Source organism: Pongo abelii, chromosome 13, assembly GCF_028885655.2.
Source record: "Pongo abelii isolate AG06213 chromosome 13, NHGRI_mPonAbe1-v2.0_pri, whole genome shotgun sequence".
NCBI classification, from domain to species: domain Eukaryota; kingdom Metazoa; phylum Chordata; class Mammalia; order Primates; family Hominidae; genus Pongo; species Pongo abelii.
The window spans coordinates 31,337,468-31,359,629 of NC_071998.2; the positions used below are offsets into that span (position 1 = coordinate 31,337,468).

General features: G+C 38.4%; 1 long non-coding RNA gene across 4 annotated transcripts in view; it reads right to left on the bottom strand.

Annotated features, from left to right (window-relative positions):
• LOC129047816 (uncharacterized) overlaps positions 1–22,162 on the bottom strand; it is a 48,783-nt gene that overhangs the window by 22,135 nt on the left and 4,486 nt on the right. For 2 of the 4 annotated variants that reach the window (XR_008509582.2, XR_008509581.2), the window contains exons 3-4: positions 19,366–19,532; positions 14,303–18,676 (exon numbers count right to left, since the gene is read on the bottom strand). This is a non-coding gene — a long non-coding RNA (uncharacterized LOC129047816). The remainder of the gene's footprint in view (positions 1–14,302; positions 18,677–19,365; positions 19,533–22,162) is intronic. The other 2 variants (XR_008509583.2, XR_008509584.2) reach the window with 2 other exon arrangements.

Sequence of the window (22,162 nt, forward strand, 5' to 3'; positions counted from 1 at the left end):
GTGAATAAATTTATTTTCTAGCAAGTGTAAAAAATGAGCAAGGCCAAAACCCCCCAGAGCAGAAAATGTCACAGTGATTGCTAATACATTACTGCACAGAGAAAGGCCTAATAAAACCCCTATTAGGATGTCATACCTGCTTATGACTGAATTCTCCAGAAAGTTTATTTGATATGTCTAAGCCAATTATCAAAGTCTTAGTGATAAGAAGCAGCTCGCTGGGCCTGAATTTGTCAGAATAGAATGACTAAATTGTGAGAATTCATGGGCCTCTGCTTTGAATAATTAACTTGGCTCTTTGTAGAATGCATATACTTTGAAAACTAATTTTCTCTTTGCACAAAGCATTTTGCCCTTGTGCTGCCTTTGAAAAGTAAACTGTTTAGCTGTAAGTTTATTCTCTTTTTTATTGTATTGGCTTGAGCTTCCTTCCCTGTCTTTCAATCCCACCCTTACCCTTTGCTCTATGTCTTGGTGGCATCATTCAGACTAGGCTGATGTAGCACTCAAACAGAAATATGATATGCAGTGATGACATTTCCTTTAAATGGAATTTAAGCATTTGCTCTGCAATGATAATATAATGTCTTGTCGATTTTTAGATTTTGTTATGACTAAAACACCCAGTTTATTTTGAAAGAATTTGAAAATTTTTTTTCCTTAGGAGAGAAGCAGATGGATTGGTTGCATAAATAATTTGGTAGATAAAAGCCAGAATTCATCTTAATCTACTTGGAATTACAAAGTTAACAATTTGGACCAGATTGGTAGCCAGTTTGTGCAAACAACCAGACAAATCAAAGGGTATTTTCTACCCCATAAGTTTCTCTACCTAAGTGGGCCAAAAAGAGTCCTTGCTCTAGGATGAGGAGACAAGTGTCTCTCAATCTGTGGGTTGAGATATGCCAATATACAAGTTAGCATGTGGAGTGGCCTTGTGTTCCCCTTCTAGCTGCAGGGTAGATCTCACAGTTAATTTCATCAGCATTGTGTGCTGTTATCATCCCTTCCACACTTCACTTCCCTGACAAAACTATGCCTTGTCCCATTGGAGATCTATTAGTCCACTACGGAGAGAAAAGAATTACTGGAAAGCATGGATAGAAACTGGCAGGGAGATGGGTGTTTTGGCTTGTTACATGATCTGGGACTTGACCTTTCTTCTTTCTGCACCTTTGTTAGGAAACTGCAATTAACATCTGGTGGCTACACACGTGGCAAAACGGTTATGAAAATTAACAAGAATTTAAAATGTATTGGAAGAAACACAGTATAGTGTTAGTTTCCAGTTACATTCATAGATGACTTATTTTTATTCAAAAGAAAAGATCTCTTCCAACTCTGATTCTAAGAAACCTGTTTAAGATTACCTGCTTTCTTTTTTTTTTTCTTTTTCTTTTTTTTTTGAGATGGAGTCTTGCTCTGTTGCCCAGGCTGGAGTACAGTGACACTACCTTGGCTCACTGCAACCTCTGCCTCCCAGGTTCAAGCAATTCTCCTGCCTCAGCCTCCTGAGTAGCTGGGATTACAGGCATGTGCCACTACGCCTGGCTAATTTTTGTATTTTTAGTAGAGACGGGGTTTCACCATGTTGGACCAGGCTGGTCTCGAACACCTGACCCCAGGTGATCTGCCTGCCTTGGCCTCCCAAAGTGCTGGGATTACAGGTGTGAGCCACTGTGCCTGGCCCAAAATTACCTCCTTTCTTTTAGGAAAGGAATGAATTACTCTGCTTCATGTCTTGCACTTTGGCTTATACACAGAGCTTCCAATAAAGCCTTATAAAAATAATTAAAAGTTGACTTAAAGTAAACTGCAAAATCAGTTCTGTGTATGATTGCTTTTCTTTCACAGTCATACAAATAATCAATACAACCTATGAAAATGGCTTAGCAGAATGGAGTTTGCAATGAAGTGACTCACTGAGGTCTGTGGAGATGGATTCTCAACACTCACATTTACCTAAATGGAATACAAGTATATGTGGGAAAGAAGACATGTCCCACCAACATTCCTTCCCTGCTCTTCTAGGTCTATTTCAAAATGTCCTATCCAAACTTCAAAAGCTTACTGTGGAAATAACTTTCGCTCCCGTTTTCTTCCCTCTGTGTACATTCTTTACTGTTACCTATGGATGATTAAATATCTACCATAAGAAAAAATGCAAAGGGCAAAGTTCCCTGGATTCTTAACCACTGATAACTGTACCGACATGTATGATCCTCCAGGGTGATTCTCAGAGAGTAAAAATAAAAGCAAACGCTTGAGAATAAAATTATTCCTTCTCATTTAAAAATATGCTTTTGGGAGGAGGTTGGTGATGATCATAAAAAGCAAATAAATGATGATAAGATGTCACAACTCCAAAAATGATTAAGAATCACTGCTGCAAGAACTTACATTCTAAAGAAAGCATCCCACATCTGTACAAGTGTCTCTTATACATATGCTAATCAGCTCCACTGATAATTTTAGCTTTCGGTTTGTTTTCTTCCTGTCATTATTTTATGTTCTTATTTGCTAGACTTCATATGCACATCCGGGGGGAACACAATTGCTTATCATTCAAGTTTGGGGAGTATGGTGGGAATATGTAACACTCCTTTACACTAGATATTTTCCTTCACAAGGCAGAATTTGGTGAGCTCTTTTGAATAATGAAAAGGGTTTTGGGTGAATGGAAGAAATCAGAGAGTGAGTACAGTGTGGATTTATGTCTCCAGTCATATTAAAATATTTAAATATTTCTGGTCATAATGGCCTACTGATTCCCTCATCTATTCTCTAAATGGATAGTATTAAAATGAAATACTTGAAGTGTGGCATTGCAGCAGATTCATGAACCATTTATTCTTGCTAGCTTTTCACACCTGAAGATAGAGAAACACCTCTCTTCAACTACAGCCTGTAACAAGGCTTCTCAGGCCACGTGTGAAGCATCTCTCAGAGGCAGATAAAGACTGCACTGAAGATGGAGACACCTCAACAAAATCCTTTTGAGAATATAACCCTCTGAATGGTTTTCAGGCACACTAATCCAACGCAGAGTCCTGCCCTTTGTGCAGCACAGCCTGAGCAGTGCTTCTGTCAGAGAGCTCTTCTTCCTAGGCCTTTCTTCCCCAGGAAAGCCAAGCCCATCCTCCTGGGTTTTGCGAACTTTGCTTTATTGCCTCCCTTAGGCTCTCAGCATTATATTTAATTCATCTTTCTGATTTGATCTCTCCATCTTTCTCAGTTCTTTCCGTCTTTCTGATTTGCTACCTACTTACTTCATGATTTTATACCCTCCTCCAGCTTCCATCCCCTGCTCTCCTCCTACCCCTCATTTCATAGTTCTTACTCCCATTGGCAGAAACTGGCTGAAAGCCAGAGGGCAAGGGTGCCTACCGATGTGGTCCATTTGGGTTAGTCTCCTAGGTAACTAAGCAGGCTGGAAAAGGGTGGATGGTGAACCTGGAGAAGTAAGCAGAAGACACCTATCATATTGGGTAGAATACCTGGCACACAGAAACTATTATTTTTTGGACTCTTTGCCTAATCTTGCTTTCGTGTGCAGAATTCTAAGCACTTTTATTTTTCTGTTTTTTTAGGTAATGTTTCTCAAAAGACCAGAGTGCTCTGAGTATGTAATAAATGTTATTATCTTAAGATATTCTAGTATCTAGGCCTTGACTCTACTCTAAAAATGCAAGTTTTATGCTTTCTCATCTATACTCAGTGACTTCTCTTCTTGAGGGTCAGTGTTACAGCATCCTTCTAAAGTAGCTGTCTCAGTGAAAAATCACTTTAGGGAAGGTTGCTGTTGCTTTATAAGACCCTCCTAGGGTTTGGGAAAGTGGAATTTGCTTGGAGGAAGAGAGCATTCTCAGTGATCCTGAGAGAGAAGGGTTATGGCTTCTGTGATGTGTACCTCTCCTGCCTGAGAAATGCTGACTGGAATTCTTTTGATTCTTTTAGTTTCAAGACTTTTCTAATATATGTTTAGGTAAATAAGCTTGGCATAGTTGTCTCTCAACTTCCATAAAAGTCCAACATTATCTTTTAGTATTTAATTAAATTTTTAAGACTGTCTTTATGCACATTAGTTTGATTTAATTTTGATCTAAATTTATGAAAGTATCATTGAGTCAGAACTTTCCACGTAGTGGTTTGTTTAATCGGGTCCACTAAATATGTTTTTTTTTGGTTTTGTTTTCTGCAAGTCAAGTATTAAGACAACTGAAAAATGGGAAAAGGCTGATGGCACGGCATCTTAAACTAACCATATCTCATTTCAACTGCTTGGTTTGTCAGGAGTTGTGGGTGCTTGGGCTGACTGTGAGTTCCTGGTTTTTAGAAACAATTTGTCTTAGGAATTTTTTTTTGATTTTGTTTATACTTGACACATAATAATTGTAAAGCTTTTGGGGTACAGCGTGATGTTCCAATATATGTATACATTGTATAATGATCAACTCAGGGTAATCAGCATGCCCATCACTTCAAACTTTTATCTTTCCTCTTTGGTGATAACTTTTAAGATCTTCTTTTTTTTGTAGTCTTGAAATATACAAATATTGTTCTTAGCTATCCTTACCCCACTTATTATATCTTATTTCTTTCTACTTTGGAGATAATCATTTGTGAAGTCATAACCAGGCCCTGCATTTTGAAGAAAATTTATATACATTGGTTAGATATTGCTTTATAAAAGGAACAATTGCTTTCTATGGCAATCCCAAAATTGTTAGAATGGACCACTGTTATAATACAAAGATTGGTAAATTGGCTTGGTATTTATGATACATGTTAACCACACTACATATTACACATATTCTATTTTGGAAGATATAATTTTGGTTCAGGATCTAGCTGACTACCTGTTATAATAAATAACATTGTGTTGGACTGTTTTAAGCTGGCAAAACTGAACATTGAGCTTGTGATAGGCAGGGATATTTTAAGTGGCATCATGGGAAAATTCTTCACACCCTTTAGCAGAACAGATAGGGCTTCAATGGCCTGAGGAAACTACCGAGCATTATGTTATGGACTTGGCTAATTCCTAGAAAGCTCTGAGCCAAAGGCTCTACCTTTCATATAGAAACTTATAGCGTGAGCTTTGGGCATTCATCATATTCACAGATTCATCTTGTTTTCCTTTTGGCTCAGTTTCCACATTTGTTTATTAAACTGTAAATTAAGAGAAGATTTTTTGAATGGTGAGTCTTGACTAACAGTGTGATCATGCAAAGCTTCTGGGTTCCACTTTATATCAGACCTCAGAAAATCATACTTAGGGTCTAATCCTTCCTGGTACAGACAAATGATATAGCATCCGGAAAGAGCTGGTAAATTCACAGTGTGGATCTTGTGCTCTATTTAAATTAAATCCAAATCTTCTGTACTTATGAAAAATGAAGGTTTCTTCCCCTTTGGAATAAAATCCAGTCTTAGCTACTCTCTTCTCGGGATCTTAGGAAACATGGAAAATTCTCAGCTCATTTGTTTCTTAAAGTGTTTTGGAGTGTATGTTTAGGAAAATATGATAGTCATTATGTAATTAAAAATTGAATGGCAAAGGATTTTAAAAATATTTATCTTTAGAGATATGTATTTGTCCATGTATCATCAATCCTTAATATTGAATATTATCTGCTTTCTGACAATTAGATGATAGCTATAGTGATCTGTATGAAGCCAAGTTTACAATTTAAAGGAAGACTAAAGGTCAAATAAATGGAGAGAAGAATATAATGAACTAATAAAAGGTTGTTTAGGTACAGTTAATTTCGATTCAGTGTAAATCAAATGAATGATGCCAGGGGAGTTCTTAAAGAAAATCACAAAATGAAACAAGAAAAAAACTTCATTATCTTGAGGGACGATGATTCAAACAAGTGAGAGTGGAAAGTATTCAAATCTAGAAGGCCATTCTCAGCTGCAGTGGTGAAGCTAAATCACCACCTCTCTTATTTTTTAATAATCTCTCCAGTATCCAGAAGCTTTTGTAAAGCCAGAATGCTGTTTGTTTATTTAAAGAAGCTCATTATATAAGGATTCCACACATATCCCTTAGCAAATCCCAGACAATCTTGCTTACAGCCTTACAGAATTTATTTTCCTCTTTAAATCTGCAAACAGACCTAGTATCAAGTTTCATCTTTCCTTTTTCTTTGGCATTTATTGTCAGTTCAGATTATCATACCACATCGCACTACTCCAGCTGATCTAAGCATGGGATTTCAAATCAAGTAGCATTGCTGAGATATCCTGCCAGCATTTAGGAGGTCTGGCTGTCACTTTTGCTTGTGCCCTGTGGTTCACATGTCTGTCTGGCATGAGTGAGGTGGGTTGACCTCTTTCTGCTCCTCTGATAGAGGAAGTGGAAATGACCAGAAATCTCCAAGTGCTCAGTGGTCAGTTCTGACCCATGAAGATGAAGGATAACCAGGATGGCCAATGTTTCTTTGGGTTATGACCCATAGTCACATTAGCTTGTAAGTCCTGATAAAAGCAGGTGCTCGGCAAATCTCAGTTGTATATATAAACAAATGGTGCTGAAGCCTCCTCAAAGTGTGACTAATTCTTTACAGTCTTTATTAATGTTATAATTTGATATCTATTTGTGTAATTACTTGATTGATGTGTCTAATTCTCAACCTTGGCTGTTCTTTGGAGTCACTTGGGGACCTTTGACAAATATTTTGAGTCTCATGCCTGGAAATTTTAATTTAATTGGTCTGGAGGTGGATGTGCATTGGAAGCCGTAAAAGCTCTTTGGGGGATTCCAATATGCAACCAATGTTAAGAACTGCTGCTATAGAATATACACTCCATTAAGTGGTGGACCATACATATCTTCTGCTCATCATTATATTCCAGCACCTGATTTAGTGCCTGGCACCTAGTAGGTGGTTAATAAATGATTATTAAATGAATTAACAGAAGTTTAAAAGCATGGCTTCTTCTAACTCTTAAAAGTACAGCGCAATAAAAAGGGATTAAAGAAATTAGATCTTTTGAAGATGGCTCTTGTGTCTTACCTGTGATCAAGCTCAGATGGCCATAGCATGGCCTCAAAGGACCCTGCCCTTGAAACATCTAACGATCGTGTCAGGGGACACAGGCCTCCCAGTCTCCTGGAGTTTTAGAGGCTGCTGCTCACACTGGCCTGGTTTAAGATGGATAGTCTGATGGTTGAGCACATCAATCTCTTGGAAAAAGCATTTTTGAAACCCCAAAGCTCTTTTTTAAAACTCCTAATCAGAGGGAAAAATTTAAAGCTGGGAGATTTTGTATGAAAAGCTGCTTGACTTAATTAGGTGAGCATGACGGGAAAAAATAAGAAAAAGTAGTATCCTCAGTAAATGAGGAGAAAAACCCTTACACAGTGGTAGATCAGCAGGTAATTGAAAGATGTGAAAAAATGAGCAGGGGAAAATTCAGGACTAGAGTTGTGTGATTTACCAAGAAATACATATTTTTTTTTAAACGAAAAAGATGAGGTTTAATTTTTTTAATATCATTTGGAAATGTTTGAATTTAGGTGAAATATAGTGCATCTGGAAAGATACAGCTTAAGTGGCGAGATTCTGAGATGCAATGTGGTTTCTGATCCCCCTTCAGTTTCCTGTTTTGCCGGGTGATCTTGGAGTTCTTTCCTTCCCCTTGACAGTTCCTGGCTGCTTGCCGTCATCTGGAAAAGTGAAGTCCACACCTTGCCCCAGCCTTGTAGCTGTCTCTGGTGAAGAGAGGACAACAGTGTAGAAAGCTCTGGGACAGAAGACCGCTGCCAGGGGTTACCTGCCACATGCTGTGAAAAGAATTTCAACACTAAACAATGCCTATGCTTCTATAGCATGTGAAATAGAGATTGTCACTCAAAGAGGCTCTCTCTCAGCCAGCTCTCTCACTTTCTTCATCCTCCTCAGAGATGTAGGAGGAAGATATAACCAGGCAGTGTTTCCACAGTGTTTGATCATGGAATAGCCTCACAAATGAAGTGAAAGCCCCTTTGGAGTCATCTCATCCAGTCATCCATAGGCCAGGCAGCATTGAAACTGTCTATAGGATAAAAAATTGTGTATCTTTTAAAATATTTCCATGGAGAGAGGCTTCATTCCTTTTTGGTTACTTTGACGATCAATAATTTCTTTTTAAGTTTATGACAGTCTGGTTGTGTGATGTAGTTGCTTGAAACTCTTCAGTGGTTCCCTTTCATCTATGGTTAAAGTCCCCAAATGTTAGCAGATATTGAACATTTTTAACAACCATCATGCCATCAAAATGGGCACTGTTATAGAACTGGAGAGGAGACTGGAGGCTGCAGTTCTAGGCATTACCCTTGAGTCACTGGATTATGAGGAGGTCTGAAAGTCCCACTGGAGGGAAAGTGTCCGGAGAGGAGGATGGAAACAAAAGGCCCCATTCTAATTGACGTGGAAGTATTTTGATTTTGTAACAAAATATTGTTAACTGCCTGGATATAAGCCTGGCTTATTGGTGTACGTAAAAACATCTCCATTATCTAGCCCCAGCCTATGACTCTGGCTTATCTCCTGCTTTTCTTCTCTTATACTCCAATTTCCAGCTTTGTTGAACTCACTGCAAGTTCCTGAATGTGCTAGACAGTTTCCCATCTTCCTACCTTTCACATATTATTCCCTCTGCTTGGAATACTCTTTCCCTCCTTGGATTTCTGAAAAACCTGCTACTCTTCTTTCAAGATGTGATCATCTCCTCCCCGCATCTTCTCCACTGCCATAGGGTTTACCACTTCCTTCATTGTATCCTTCTGCTCTTCATATATGCCTAAATTATAGTAACTATCATGCTACAATGTTGTTTATCTTCATGTCTAGCTCTTCGCTAGACTGTGAAGTTCTTTCTGGATATAAATTAGAAGTGTTTTCCACATTTGTATCCCCAAGCACATAGGTCCTTGATAACTGTTCATCCAAAGAGCCAATGAATAAATTATTTTGTGTAAATGGAGAACAAATGGTCATTATTCTTTTGCAGGCATATTTTATACAGTTGAGATCTTTTCATCTCAGTATTATCTCATGTGGGTTAAACAACATTAAAGATTTTAATCTTTCTCCAAAGGACTTTTTGTCCTCTTTCTAGTCAACTTTGCTGTGATTTTTTGGCCTTTATCTATTTTCTCTCCGTTATTAAAAAGTGTAATGGCCAGTACTGGACACAGAACACATTTAAGGTGTAAGCTGATGAATAGACACTGGAAGGCTTATTTTAGAGTCCTTGCAAGTCACACTCCTCCCAGGGCATTTCACAATGATTTTCCTTTTATTCCTGATGACTGTACTTCATTGCTGACTCACATTCCATTCATCTGCTCTGACCCCTGCTAGGATTATTGTGACTTGGTCCTTGGTTGTCTCTTCCTATCTCTATTTATCCATGTCTGGTTTTGTCCCCAGATACCCCAGCTTGATCTGTCCTTATTTTTTTCTGCTCTTGGAGGGGGTGTATCCTGGTTGTCAAGCCTGCTTTTGGCTTTTATTCTTGTCTGTCAGAGTTTCTGCAATCGTGTCTCTTTTTGTCACAGCTTTGGATTTGAGGAGCTTATTCTTGATAGAAATAGCCTGTTTGTTGGCTGGCTTGATTAGAATAGGAACTGTCACTGTGGCAATCCTTAAGGAATTGAGTGGAATATTAGTTCTAGCAGGAGATGCACATAGTTGTATCTACAGAGTGTGGTAAAGCCAGTGAGAAGTTGCCTTCTTTCCATTTTATCGGTAATACAATTGGGTAAAAAATAAGTCATGGTAGCCAGGGTGTGGGTGGCAGAGGTAGGTGAGCACAGGGGTAGGCACCTTGCCACTCAAGCCACGTGCCTGGGTTTGAACTAGCTCTTCTGGTTCTTAGCTATGTGATCTTGTGCTTAGTCATTTAACTTTTCTGAGCCCAAATACTTCCATCTGTTTAACGGTAAGAATAGTACCTCATGGGGATTTCGTACAAATCAATTGTGTTAAGACTCATAAAGCACTTGGCACTATTTCTAGTGGGTAGCAAATGCTCAACAAAAGTTAGCTGTTATCACTTAACCCTTTAAAAAGATGAATTTATTCTTGATCTCCCAATAAGAATCTTTGTCAGAATGTGGTTTCACTTCTTTCCTCATCCCTCTAACTTTACTTAATGATCTTAAGAGAGTTAGTCTGCATCTTTTAAATGAAGGTGGCAATGGCCTAGATCAGTTGCTTTCCAAATGATGTGCCCTAGTAGAGACTCAGGGATTCCCCAAAGGCTCTTGCAGAGGGGATGGGCAGTGAGGGATGTGCAGAAGTGGGACAGGTGAGCACAGCTGCAGCTGTCCCTCTCCCTTCACAGTGAGCAAGATTGCATTAATCTGTTTTTCACATTGGACTTTCACCTGAGTGTTTGCCTAAAGAAAGAGTTCTTGAAGCTAAAGGAAGTTAGATAATTCTTTTCCAGCTTGAAAATCAGTGATTTTGAATGTAGAACATGATGATAATTTGATTTCTATCATTATTTTGTGAATGCTCAATTAACAATTTGGGAGAATTGCATTACAAGTTTCCTCATCCAATGATGTAATAATCAAATAAAATGGATTCTGATCCTCTTTAGCCAGTTTCCCTCTGTTGTTCTTAGTCTGCTTTGAGAGGACTGTCAAACTGAATTTGCTGTCCTCTGTGTTTGCCAAAGTTTATTATTTCAATTTACAGCAGCAGAGATGTTATAACCTGGTCTTTTCTGTGGTTTGTTGTGTTAGCTCTGATATTGTGCCAATCTGTACAAGAGAGTAATTATGGAATGATGGGCCTTCCTTTGCTTTCAAAAAAGCAATGGTTAGGTCTTCTGATGCCTAGAGGGGTTGTATGTTGGGAGCCTTGAGGCAGAATTGGGACTAGGGGATTTAATCTGCTTTTGTTCACAACTACCTTTAAAAACACCCGACAAAACATTATTTAAATATTTTCACAAAGCCACAAGTAGGCTAACGCCTAGTAAAGCATAGGCTATATTTGAGAAAAGATGCTTTGAGAAGAGAGGGATAATATCTGGCTCTGGAAGCATTTCATTCATTAGCCATAAAGCAGGCAGAGTTGGGTTTGTGATGATATCAGAACACCCAGAGAAGGATTCGGAATGACATGTCAAAAACCCTCGTGGAAGCTCCTGTTAATGTCCACATATGCTCTGTAGCCACTTCGGTCAAATTATCTGCTGTAGTTAAGCAGGGAGGGAGATTAGGCTCTGCTTTTCCATCTGCAGGCTAACATTGAGCCTCAATGCCTAAGTTTACCAGTGTAATAAAAAATTAAGCAAACGGGGGAAATTACTTCTTTATTAACACTTAAAAAATGATAGTGGCAATATACGCTTGTTGTAAAAATTCTAACTACGCAAAAATTCATAGTAAAATTCCTGGTTTCTGATTTCTCATTCTCTCTGAATCTCAAAGAAACTTCTGGTAGTATTTGAAAGTGGATCCATCCAGACCTTTTCTTTGTGTAGACAAATATATACATGTATATACATACACACACGTACATATCAATACATAAAATAGGTGTACATATATACACATATAGTGTAAAGTATAAATGGGATTTTAAAAATTTAATTTCATGCTTTTGATATTTTCATGTCAGTATGTTTAGATTTACTTCAGTTTTAAAGAATAAGAATCATATTTTGAAGGGACTTTAAAACGACTTCCAACTTTCAATAAAAACATGGACAACTAGCAGAGGGAGGAAGGTTTCTGCCTCCACCTGCAGTCAGTGCCTTTTGCCTCCTACTCACTTGACTTTGAAAATGGTTCTGTTTTTAAATGAAGCCTCAGGCATGGTTAGGGAGAAATGCCTCCTTTTCACTCTGGCTCATGCTCCTGCTGTGGGAGAAAATGACACGCTAATCAAGTAGGTTTTCTGTCCAGCGAGTTACACCAACTTCACTTTGTGAAATAAGGAAACCCTTGTGTGACTGGGGTTTACATCCATCAGGTCAGGTGGGGCACAGGGGACCCTCCTTCCACAGGACATTTTTCCCATGAACTAACAGGGCTGGGTTAAGTGAGCCATCAATGCAGCAGGCCTGGCTGATTTGTTGATTCACTGGGCTAGTGGGGAAAGTTCTTAAACTAATTCACTTAAGATAAGGGAATGGCTTCTCCTCAAAGGCAAAGCAAGGAAAGATCCTCCACTTCTCAGTAAGCCTATCCAAACTGTCTGCCAGCCACTCAGGGGTGAAATTGAGTCTAACACTACAGCATGTATTACTGTGAGTAGACTAGCCAGTAAATATTTAAAGGGTATAAGCTGAGCTTCTCCATCATTTACCTGCATTTTGTTTGGGTGACAAGAAGTGGCAGAGTGCACTGCAAAGTGAGATTAGGTGCTTGAAATGTGGCTGCAGAGATTAAATGGGCATTTCCTGAGGCGCCCTTCAGTGTAGTAAAATGGTAGAAGCCAGGCTTCCTGGAGGGTTTTCCACTTGGCTCCATGATTAAGTGATCAGGGAAATATATAATTGGCAATATACTTTTTTATATTCCTATGTAAATAATTTTTTTATTTAAACTTCACAATGTATAATATTTAAACACTTGTCAAGCAATAACTCACTGGTGGTAGAAAATTATAAAAGTCTAACAGCAGGATTAAGGTTGTTATGGCTGGGGCTGATTGATCTCTATAGTCTTCTTGAAGAGGAATCTTACCACAGAGGTATAATTTGTGAAACAGGACCACACAGTCTCAGTAATTTGAACAGTTATGTGAGAAATACTGAATCTCCCTCAATTTCGTCTATTTTTATTTTTTTAACCAGAATGTAAAGTATGTTTTTAATTTTCTGCACATGCATTCACATATGTATTATAGTCAGATTTTTTTTAAAGTATAAGCCAAATGAGGAATATATATGGCTCTACCCTAATCTGTGAGATCTGTCATGGGTTTAGGTATATTACTCACGTATCAAGACAATGCCAAAGTCATTTGTGTAAATAATAACAGAAGGAATACTACCGATTCATCATGTATGGGGTATAGAGTGTTGAAGGAATTTACTAGGAAATCAGTATTTGTCATCACGTTTGTCATGGTTTATAAGTCCCAGCCTAATTTACAAGGGTTTAAGGCCTTTCACCCATATATAAAAAGGGACCCATTAAAGTTAACGAGCCTTCTGTATCTGGACTCATCTTTTAAATTTACCATGTGATTAAATATAATGAAAGGGAGATGGGGGCCATTTAAAATGCAGCTGAGAGTGCTGTGGTAGGAGATGAGGGCTCCAGGGTATGCAAAGAATTCTGAGACCAGGAGCAACTGGATTTGCAAGTGACAGAAATAAACACACCAGGAGGAAGCTGACACAAAACAGTATGTTACTCATAAGTTTGATGGAATATTGGTAGACAAACATTTAAGATCAGTAATAGATGCAGAGGGATTTGAGTAGAATGGAAAAGACCCTGAAGTTAGGATCTATCACTGCAAAACAGATACATGGTTTATAAACACGTTTGAGGATAAGAGGAAATGTTATTACTGATGAAAAATTTGGTTAAACCCAAGCCTGAGATTGTTCCCAGCCTTACCATCAAACTCTGTTGGTTTGAGACAATTACTAAAAAGACACCTGGCCAGAGAGATAAATGACACAGAGGTAGACCACTGGCCAATTGAACAAAAAGACATTTGGCTAGACACTGTTGGATTTGGGCCATACAGATGAGTTTAGTTATCTGTATAGAAGAACAGGTACCCAAATCTCTATAATGAATAGTTCAAATGTAAACCATAAGGAAAACCAAAAAAAGAGACTGTAAGCTTCATGAAGGCAGGGGACAAAGTGCCTCCAGTACCTAGCCCAGCCCTGTGAACACTTACCAAGATTGCCTTAACACTGCCCTCAGCTTGGCTAAACTTTAGATGAACTTCTTTCTAACTATAAGCCCCTGACCTCTCTTTTTAAATAGCATTTACCTTAGAAAGCTTGCAACTGTAAATTTTTTCTCTGCCCTTTTGAGGTGTAAATCTACAACCCAGGAATATCTCAAGGTCCTGGGAGCCATCCCTTTGAAAAGCAGTAATCCAAAGTGATAGGGTTTCTATTTTCCCATTCTGTGAGAGTGTAGAATCTTAACTTCTGTAAGTGACAGTTATCAAACACAGATGGCCTAATTACATTAATCACTCCTCCTTTAACTCACCCCAGTGGTTAAAAATCTCCCCCTCCTTCACTTTTTGTTTCATCAGAGTTGAGTTCAGTCTCTCTCTCTTATTGCAATACTCATGAATAAAATGTTTCTTACCTGTTTAACTGGATCTGGTGCAATTTTTCTTTTACAGCACCCAGCCAACATTTGTTGAATTGAACTTGAAGAACTTCAGGCTTCAACTTTTTATTCTCATGTATAGCATTAGTTTAGAAAAAAAATAAGTCTTCATGAAGAGTACCAATGCTGGAGACGACATTACAAAACAAAGCAAAGTAGCTGGGGGTGGTGGCACATGCCTTTAGTCGTAGCTACTTGGGAGGCTGAGGCAGGGGGATTGCTTGAGCCCAGGAGTTTGAGGCTGCAGTGAGTGATGATGGCACCACTGTACTCCTGCCCGGGTGACAGAGCAATATCCTGTCTCTAAAACAAAAACAACAAAAAGCGAAGCGAAGCAAAGCAAAGTGATCTAATAGATGGCTCAAGGTGTCCACACCAGGAAGACAATCAAATATAGTTTGAAACATTGGATAATATTTTAAATAAAAATTTAAATAGCTCAATTATCTTATTTAGAATAACTTAGTTAAACTATGTACAAATGCCTAGCAAATCACAGGTGCTCAGGAATGATTATTAAATAGCAAAGAGTAAAATCTTTCCTGAGTGGTGCTTATTTCTCATATTATCTTGATGAAACAATTCCCATGGACTAGGATTTTGGGGCTGGTTTATATCCTCCATTTTATTGATCAAGAAACAGAACCAAAGTGAGGGCTGTGACTGTTTGGTAGAAGGGTGTTATCTAGAAACCAGATTGCTTATGTCTAGTCTTGTGTTCTTTTTACCCTCTTCTAGAAATTTAAGGTTAACTTTGGTGTTGTATTTTAACTAGAAGGAGAAATATAGCTGGCAAGCCTGACACAAAAGGCAATTAACAGAATTGTGTAGGTAGAGAAATACAACTTGAAGAAAGAAAAGCCTCTTGGCTTATCCATTGTTCTTTTTGGTAAATTGCAGCCACATAGAATTTTACAGTTGACATAGCTCTTTCACTTGCATCATTTGATCTGATCCCCCAAACAAGCTCGATGAGGCAAGAAACAGCTTGATTAAATAATTTGCCAAAGGTCACCTGGCTAGTAAGTGGCAGAGTGAAAACTAGAATAATATTTTTAGTTCATCCAGTTAAAAAAATCTGTGTGCTCATTATGGGTAGATGTTATATTAGATCTTGGAGACAAAGAGTGTGGACAAAAACAGGGAACAGAGAACAGACAGCAAACAAATTATGTTTATATACAAGAAAAGTATAGATTGCAATGAGAATTTATAAGGGGGTCATAACCTTGCCTGGGAGTGGAGTTAGGATCAGGAAAGTCTGGCCCAAAGATGTGACATTTGTGCACTCAGACCATGTTCCTAGTTTAAGAGTTTAACATAATTGGGCTCTATACTCTGGTTAAAAAATCTTGTTTTGGCCAGGTGCGGTGGCTCACGCCTATAGTCCTAGCACTTTGGGAGGCCGAGGCAGGTGGATCACCTGAGGTCAGGAGTTCAAGACCAGCCTGACCAACATGGTAAAACCCCATCTCTACTAAAAATACGAAAATTAGCCGGGTGTGGTGGCAAGCGCCTGTAGTCCCAGCTACTGGGGAGGCTGAGGCAGGAGAATTGCTTGAACCCAGTAGGTGGAGGTTGCAGTGAGCCGAGATTGCGCCACTGCACTCCAGCCTGGGTAACAGAGCAAGACTCTGTCTCAAAACAAACAAAACAAAACAAAACAAAACAAAACCTCGTCCTAGCAATATATGGAGAAATAAGAAATAAAATGAGAGGGTGGGGTGTTTTTCATCAAGGTCTATGTTACTTTCTGGGATTGTCTTTCCTTTTTCATGGTTTCAAAACACACTTTCTTTTACACAATGTTTATTATGGTAAATAAAAATGTTCTTTTAAAAAAAAATCAGTGAATTACTTAGGGCTGTAATATAATTTAAATCTTACATCAATCTCCCCAGTTTCCTTTAAGATATTTTTGATCAGTGAAATCCTGAAGTGTGGGAACCAGTGATCTCTATTCTGGTGTAACCCCCATTCTAATTCTTTCATTTTATTTTATGAGTGGAGGAAAGACCTTTTTACTAGCCCAATAAGTCAAAGAAAGGAGATAGTACCTTTGCACTTCTGTGGGAGAGAGAGAGAGGATTAAAAATAATAACGAGACAAACTCAGATGCATAATGTCATTTCAGAAAATGAGAATAAACAGAGAACTTAAACACGTTATTTTGTATACTGGCTAGGAAGTTTCCTAGCAAACCATCAAGTCAACTTTTATAGATGAGGGTGAGAGACGGGGCAGGAGAACAGAGTTGAAATTGAAGGCTGCTCTGACAAAGAGAAGGCAAAGGCTGGCTGGGGTGAGAAGAGAGAGGGGTTTCTTGATCCCTGTTGCTCTTTCTGTAGAGAATTTCTTTCTCTGCCTCTCCTCCTGGCCTTGCTTGTATCTATCAACAGATTCTGTTTATTCCTTAACTTTGTTAAAGGCAGCCAGGCTGGCAGAATGCCTTCCCTCATTGGAATGTGTCACCATGCAGAGGGCAAAAGCAATCGATGGCCCTTCCTGGCCCCCACCCCTCCTCCTGCCCTTATAAATACTTTTATTTGCATTCTGTCACTGTGGTAGTGGCTTATCCCTTTGCATTCACCCTTTCTAGTTGAAAGTCATTAATCTGCAAATGCAACTAATTAGCCCTTCACTGTTCCAGGAGCAGAAAACCTTGCTTGCTCATCGTCCTAGTTTATTGGATGCCAGAAAATGTACACTTAAGGATCAATGGATCTTGCCAATAGAAAGAGTGCACTGTATAATTACACAATTGTCCCTGGTAAGTTATAAAAGAAGAATTGCACAGAAGGCCTAAAGCCTGCCTCAGAATAGTGCAATTACTTAAACCGCAGGCCTACATTTCTTATTTTCTCAAGTGAGTCACGCCCATTTTGTGAGGCGAGCCATCTTAATCCATCTTCTTGAAGAGTGAAGCACGAAAAATTAGGTGAATTTGGTGCATTTCAGCCCTGACATTTTTCTTTTTGGAGAAAGGTTGAACTCAGGACCTCAGGGTTGGTGCAAGATTGGAAAGGCCAAATCGCTTTATCTTATGGTTTCAATGGGGACAAAAATCTCTTGATCTCAAATAAAATAAGAGCTAAAATGCTTATGCCTTGCTTTTTTTCCTCTTTTTTAAAGGAAAAAAAAAACCACGAAAAAAAAAAAGCAATAAAAACCAAAACACAATTGACTACATGCCTCCAGAGGAAATTCCTGATTCACTTAAAGGAAAATCATTTTTCTACAGAGGCAAATGTGTTAAAGCAAGTGAGAATCAGGGCACCACTGGGAAGCTGAATTAGCTAAGCAGTTTAACCTAACAACAACATCCTCCCTAGCCACGAACACAGTATCCAGTTGTGCTATGGGTGTATGTATGTCTTTGTGTGTGACTGCTAGTGTGTACATGAATGCAGAACGGCCTTTCGCCAAAGGGAAATGGAAAGTTGAAAAGTACCAGCAAGAAAGATGTGGAAAGTATTATATCCACATGACAGAAAGTCCAGGGCGAGAAAAATATGTCTGGCAATATTTGGAGAAATGGCCTATTCCTGGTAAGCTTAGGGAAAGGAGCTAGGTAATTTGGGTAATTGAATCCTGCAGAGAAGGAAGTAGGTTTTAAAGAGGATTATTGCCATCACCAGCAACAAGTGCCTATGATTTCATGTCATCAGTAGAAACTCTGCACAGGTTTATGTAATGGATCTGCAGCTCTGTCTACCAGCTATTGTAAGCTGGGTACTTTTTGGTCCTGTGCTGAGAGATGGGATTTAAGATGTTGATGCAGCACCAGAGAGCTTCCTATCTTTATCTTTGCCTGGTGGTTAAGTAGCTCTTTGCATAAATGGGAATGGGCATTGAAATAAACAAGTGGAACTGTTTTTTTCTCGTCCTCAGAATAGTAACTATATTTTAAGAATAGCTAAAAAAGTTGGCTTTCCTTGAACAATAACCCTTTGAATAATTTTTTTTACCATTCTTTTTTTTGCTCATCCTCACCTCTACTTTAAAATTCAGTTATAAAACAATGATAATAAACTTACTTATTTAGATCCCACTGACACCTACTTAGTATTATGTAACCTTACTAATTTTCAGAGAGGTATTGTCACAACAGGATGATAAAGAATAAGCCCCCTTTGTTCTTGAATGTTTAGTCTAATGCAGTGGCTCTTAACATGTTTTTGGGCCACAAGCCCCTTTATGAATTGTTGTCACAATAAACCTTTCTCTCCCCAGAAAATTGTACCTGCCAATGTGCTCATGCATCTTCCTTTGGGTTTTAGGGAATTCATCCTCCATATTAGCAATTGCTTTCTGGAGTCCATGTTTAAAACCTGTGATGAAAGGCAATACCTATGAAACAGTAGAGAAATTAAAGCATATAGTAGAATCTTTGAGCACATTTTGTTGCAGAATTATAGTAGACTGTTGGTTTATGGTAATGACTAAGATTCAGTTTTTGGAGTTACACAAACCTGAGTCTAAATATGACTCTTCTACTTATTGGGTGTATGATAAATTAATCTTTTCTAGCCCCAATTTTTCTCTTTGTAAAAAGAGGGTAGTAATGTTCATCTGGTTGGGTTGCTGTCACTATGCACAGAGCTAGGGACAGTCAGCCCTAACAGATATTGGTGATTGTAATTGTTATTAATAACGGGGAGGGTTTTTTAGAGTTGATTAAGGCAGAACATCCTTTCTTCCTTTGCTTGTCAACCATCAGTGCCAGCCTCAGGGAAACAGACGGCGTTGGACATTCCTGAATGCTCAGCCCCTTCCTTTAAACATTCTTTTCTAGTTAGTTACCAAGGCTCATCTTACTTGAGAAGAAAATTCACTTTTAAAGTTTGAAAAGCAAAGAGGTCCATGTTTTTTAACAACAATTCGTTTTGTGTTGGTTTGATGTGACTGTGGAACTCAAAGAAGGGAATGCTTTGTTGTGTCGTGGGCATTGTTTATCTAGAACATTCCTCAACAGTCGCTTCTTGGCCTTTTGGCTAAGATCAACTGTGAATGTTCCTCAACAGTGACCTGATGCTTACCTCTTCCACTGTCTTTTTACACACTTTGGTTTTTCATCATGAGCTCTCTGATTTTTCTTCTCTTGGCCTTTCCCTTTTCTTAACAGTGGCAATTCTCTGTTCGGTTTTAGTCAATTTTGCTCAAAAAACGATAATTGAGATCTGTCTCCCGGTCACTGAGCTGGATACTAGGGACAGGAAAATGAGTAAAATATAGTCCTTATACTTGGAAGTTCTTGAAGACCTCATAGTCTATGAGATATAGTATCATTGTCATCACAATTGTATTCAGTACTTACTCTGTGTCCAACATTGTACTAACCGTGTTACATACATGATTTCATTTCACTTCACTACATGATAATCCTTCTAGAATTACCCCAAATTTTGCCTCACTTATCCCAATACGGAAAGCATTTATTTGCTTTTTTTAGCCCTATGCAGCAGTTCTCGCTTCTCCCCATGGCGTTTATTCTCAGTATTTGCAAGGTCTTCTCTTGGTCAATCACAGGGTGCTTGTAGCCCTAAGGTCCTCCAAAGCCTGGATATGGCTGTACTTTCTACGCCTTCTAATCTTTGAAACTAAAAAATAATATGACTGTGCTTCAAGAAATCAATGACTGGCCAGTTTTCAGGCTTGGATGACTCACACTTATTTCAGGTCAGATTTAGGAGATGTAAATATGGCCCATACAATTAGGAGCCCCACAAGTTTTCTGAGTCCACTCGAGAAGTGGGATAAACCCAAAAGCTGGGATTCCAGCCAGAATGGTAATGAAACCATGTAGTCTGAGTTTACTAAGTTTTAAAAACATAACATTACAATCTAAAGTGGCATTAGAAAGCAATGACTAAATATTTTGCAATGTAAAAAGTACTATTAAAAGGAATCTCACTTTATTACCATGTTTACAATAGGCACAGAATTATGGGCTCTCTCCATACAATGTGAAGATGTTGGTCATTTGTTGATATGTTAGATCTACATGACCCCCAACATCTTGATGCTTGGAACGACAATCTGTTTGGCATTGAGTATACTGGGGTTCCCAAACTTTCTGTGGGAGGAATTATTTTTTGTTACTAGAAGACTTACAGATACCAGTCAGACTGAAGAAAGTACCAGGTGCTGGCAATCAGTCATAGACTCCATTGTGGAGAGAATGAGTGTACTGTAGTGGGATGGAGGGCGGACAGTAGGTGCTGTTACCTAGAGTTACCCTTGCAGATATGATGAAGCTTCTGGTGTTCTGCTATCCTTGCACGCAGTAACTGACGCTGAATCAGAGATTTTATATAAGTATATTAAGAGCACGAGGGATGTCTAAGATAAAAGTTTTTTAAGCAATAATAATTGGAGTTTTGAGTGCCTAATATGGGCATTCAGATTACACATATTACTACAAATTTCTAGGAAATTAGCACCCATGGCCAGTACCCCCACTGTCAGACTAAAGGGTTGACATGGTTATTCACATTTAACAGAGGGGTAGATTGAAGGCTGAATGTTAACTGACTTGATCAAGATCATATTGCTCACAGGAGGCAGACCTTGGATTTTGTCATGGAACATTTCTATTTTTAGCATTACATTTTTCTGGAAAGGTACATTATTCTCATTGGTTTCTTAACTATTTAAAACAACCTTTTTGTATTCAGGAACAGTTCTACTTTCCTGGTGTTGCTTTCATCCTGCTCAGGGGTGTGGTTGGAAAATGTTTCTAGATGAAAACCATTTTTATTTGCAGAAATGGGCCAGATTAAAAATTCTTGAATGTTGCTGAGTTGCAGCAGACACAACTGAAAAAATGTCATCCCTCTGTCTTGTCTTTAAGTGTAATGATTAATATACTGTTGCAGGATGATCTATGTGCCCACAGATTACTGCCTGAATCACCGTGTCTACTTTATGACTTATTGTCTGCCTGAGATAACTGAACATTTTATTTAAAAATAAGTGAGGGATTAAAGCACTTTTCTTTCCTGTTGGTCATTCTTTTTTTTTTAAAGGAGGAAAGAAAACAAAAACTAGGTAGAAACAGGACTGCACTGAGGCTCAGTTGAAATTAAGCAACTAGAGTCAAATCAATCATTTGTTGGTGAGGTGTGTGAAAAGCTTAACAGATACTTAATGGTAACCAAACCTAAGAAATTGTACTGTAATAGATAGCTGATATTATTGAATATCAATACTTTTCTGAACATCATGAGACCATAAATATGGGAGTGTCTTAGCAACTTGTGTAATTTTATAATATTCTTGAAAAACAACTGGAGAAGAGACAAATAAAATTCAGGTATCCAAATGAGTAGAATTTAAAAGGTACACACGTTACTAATCCAGCTCCATTTTGCAATGTTCTTGGTTCATGTCTTTCTGCAGTTGTTTTTTTCCACTGTGGCAGAAGAAGGGAAAAGCAAGCTGGTCTTTTAAATTTATTGCATTACATTAGTTCCTCTATAAGATTCTTTGAAGATGATTGTCTTGTGGATTCTAGTTCCAAATCAGTGGACATTTGGCTGGAAGGATTTATATTGTGTGCTCAGAGAATTAGGCCTTAAATCAGTGTTACTGTAGGCTGTAGAGGGTTTGGTTTTTACAACTACAATAACTAACTCACTGGGGAAGTATATGTGTGACCCTTTCCTCATATTCCAAGGGAAGTGTGTGTTTGATCATCATTGCTTTAAATTCTAAAAAGCAGTACAACAGAAACGTTAGCTTTCCTATGGCCATGAGTTTGTTTCACTTGGTAAAGAGATTCTATATAGAGGGGAAATAGTTGCATTAGTCTGTAATTTGTGAGAGAATTGAGCT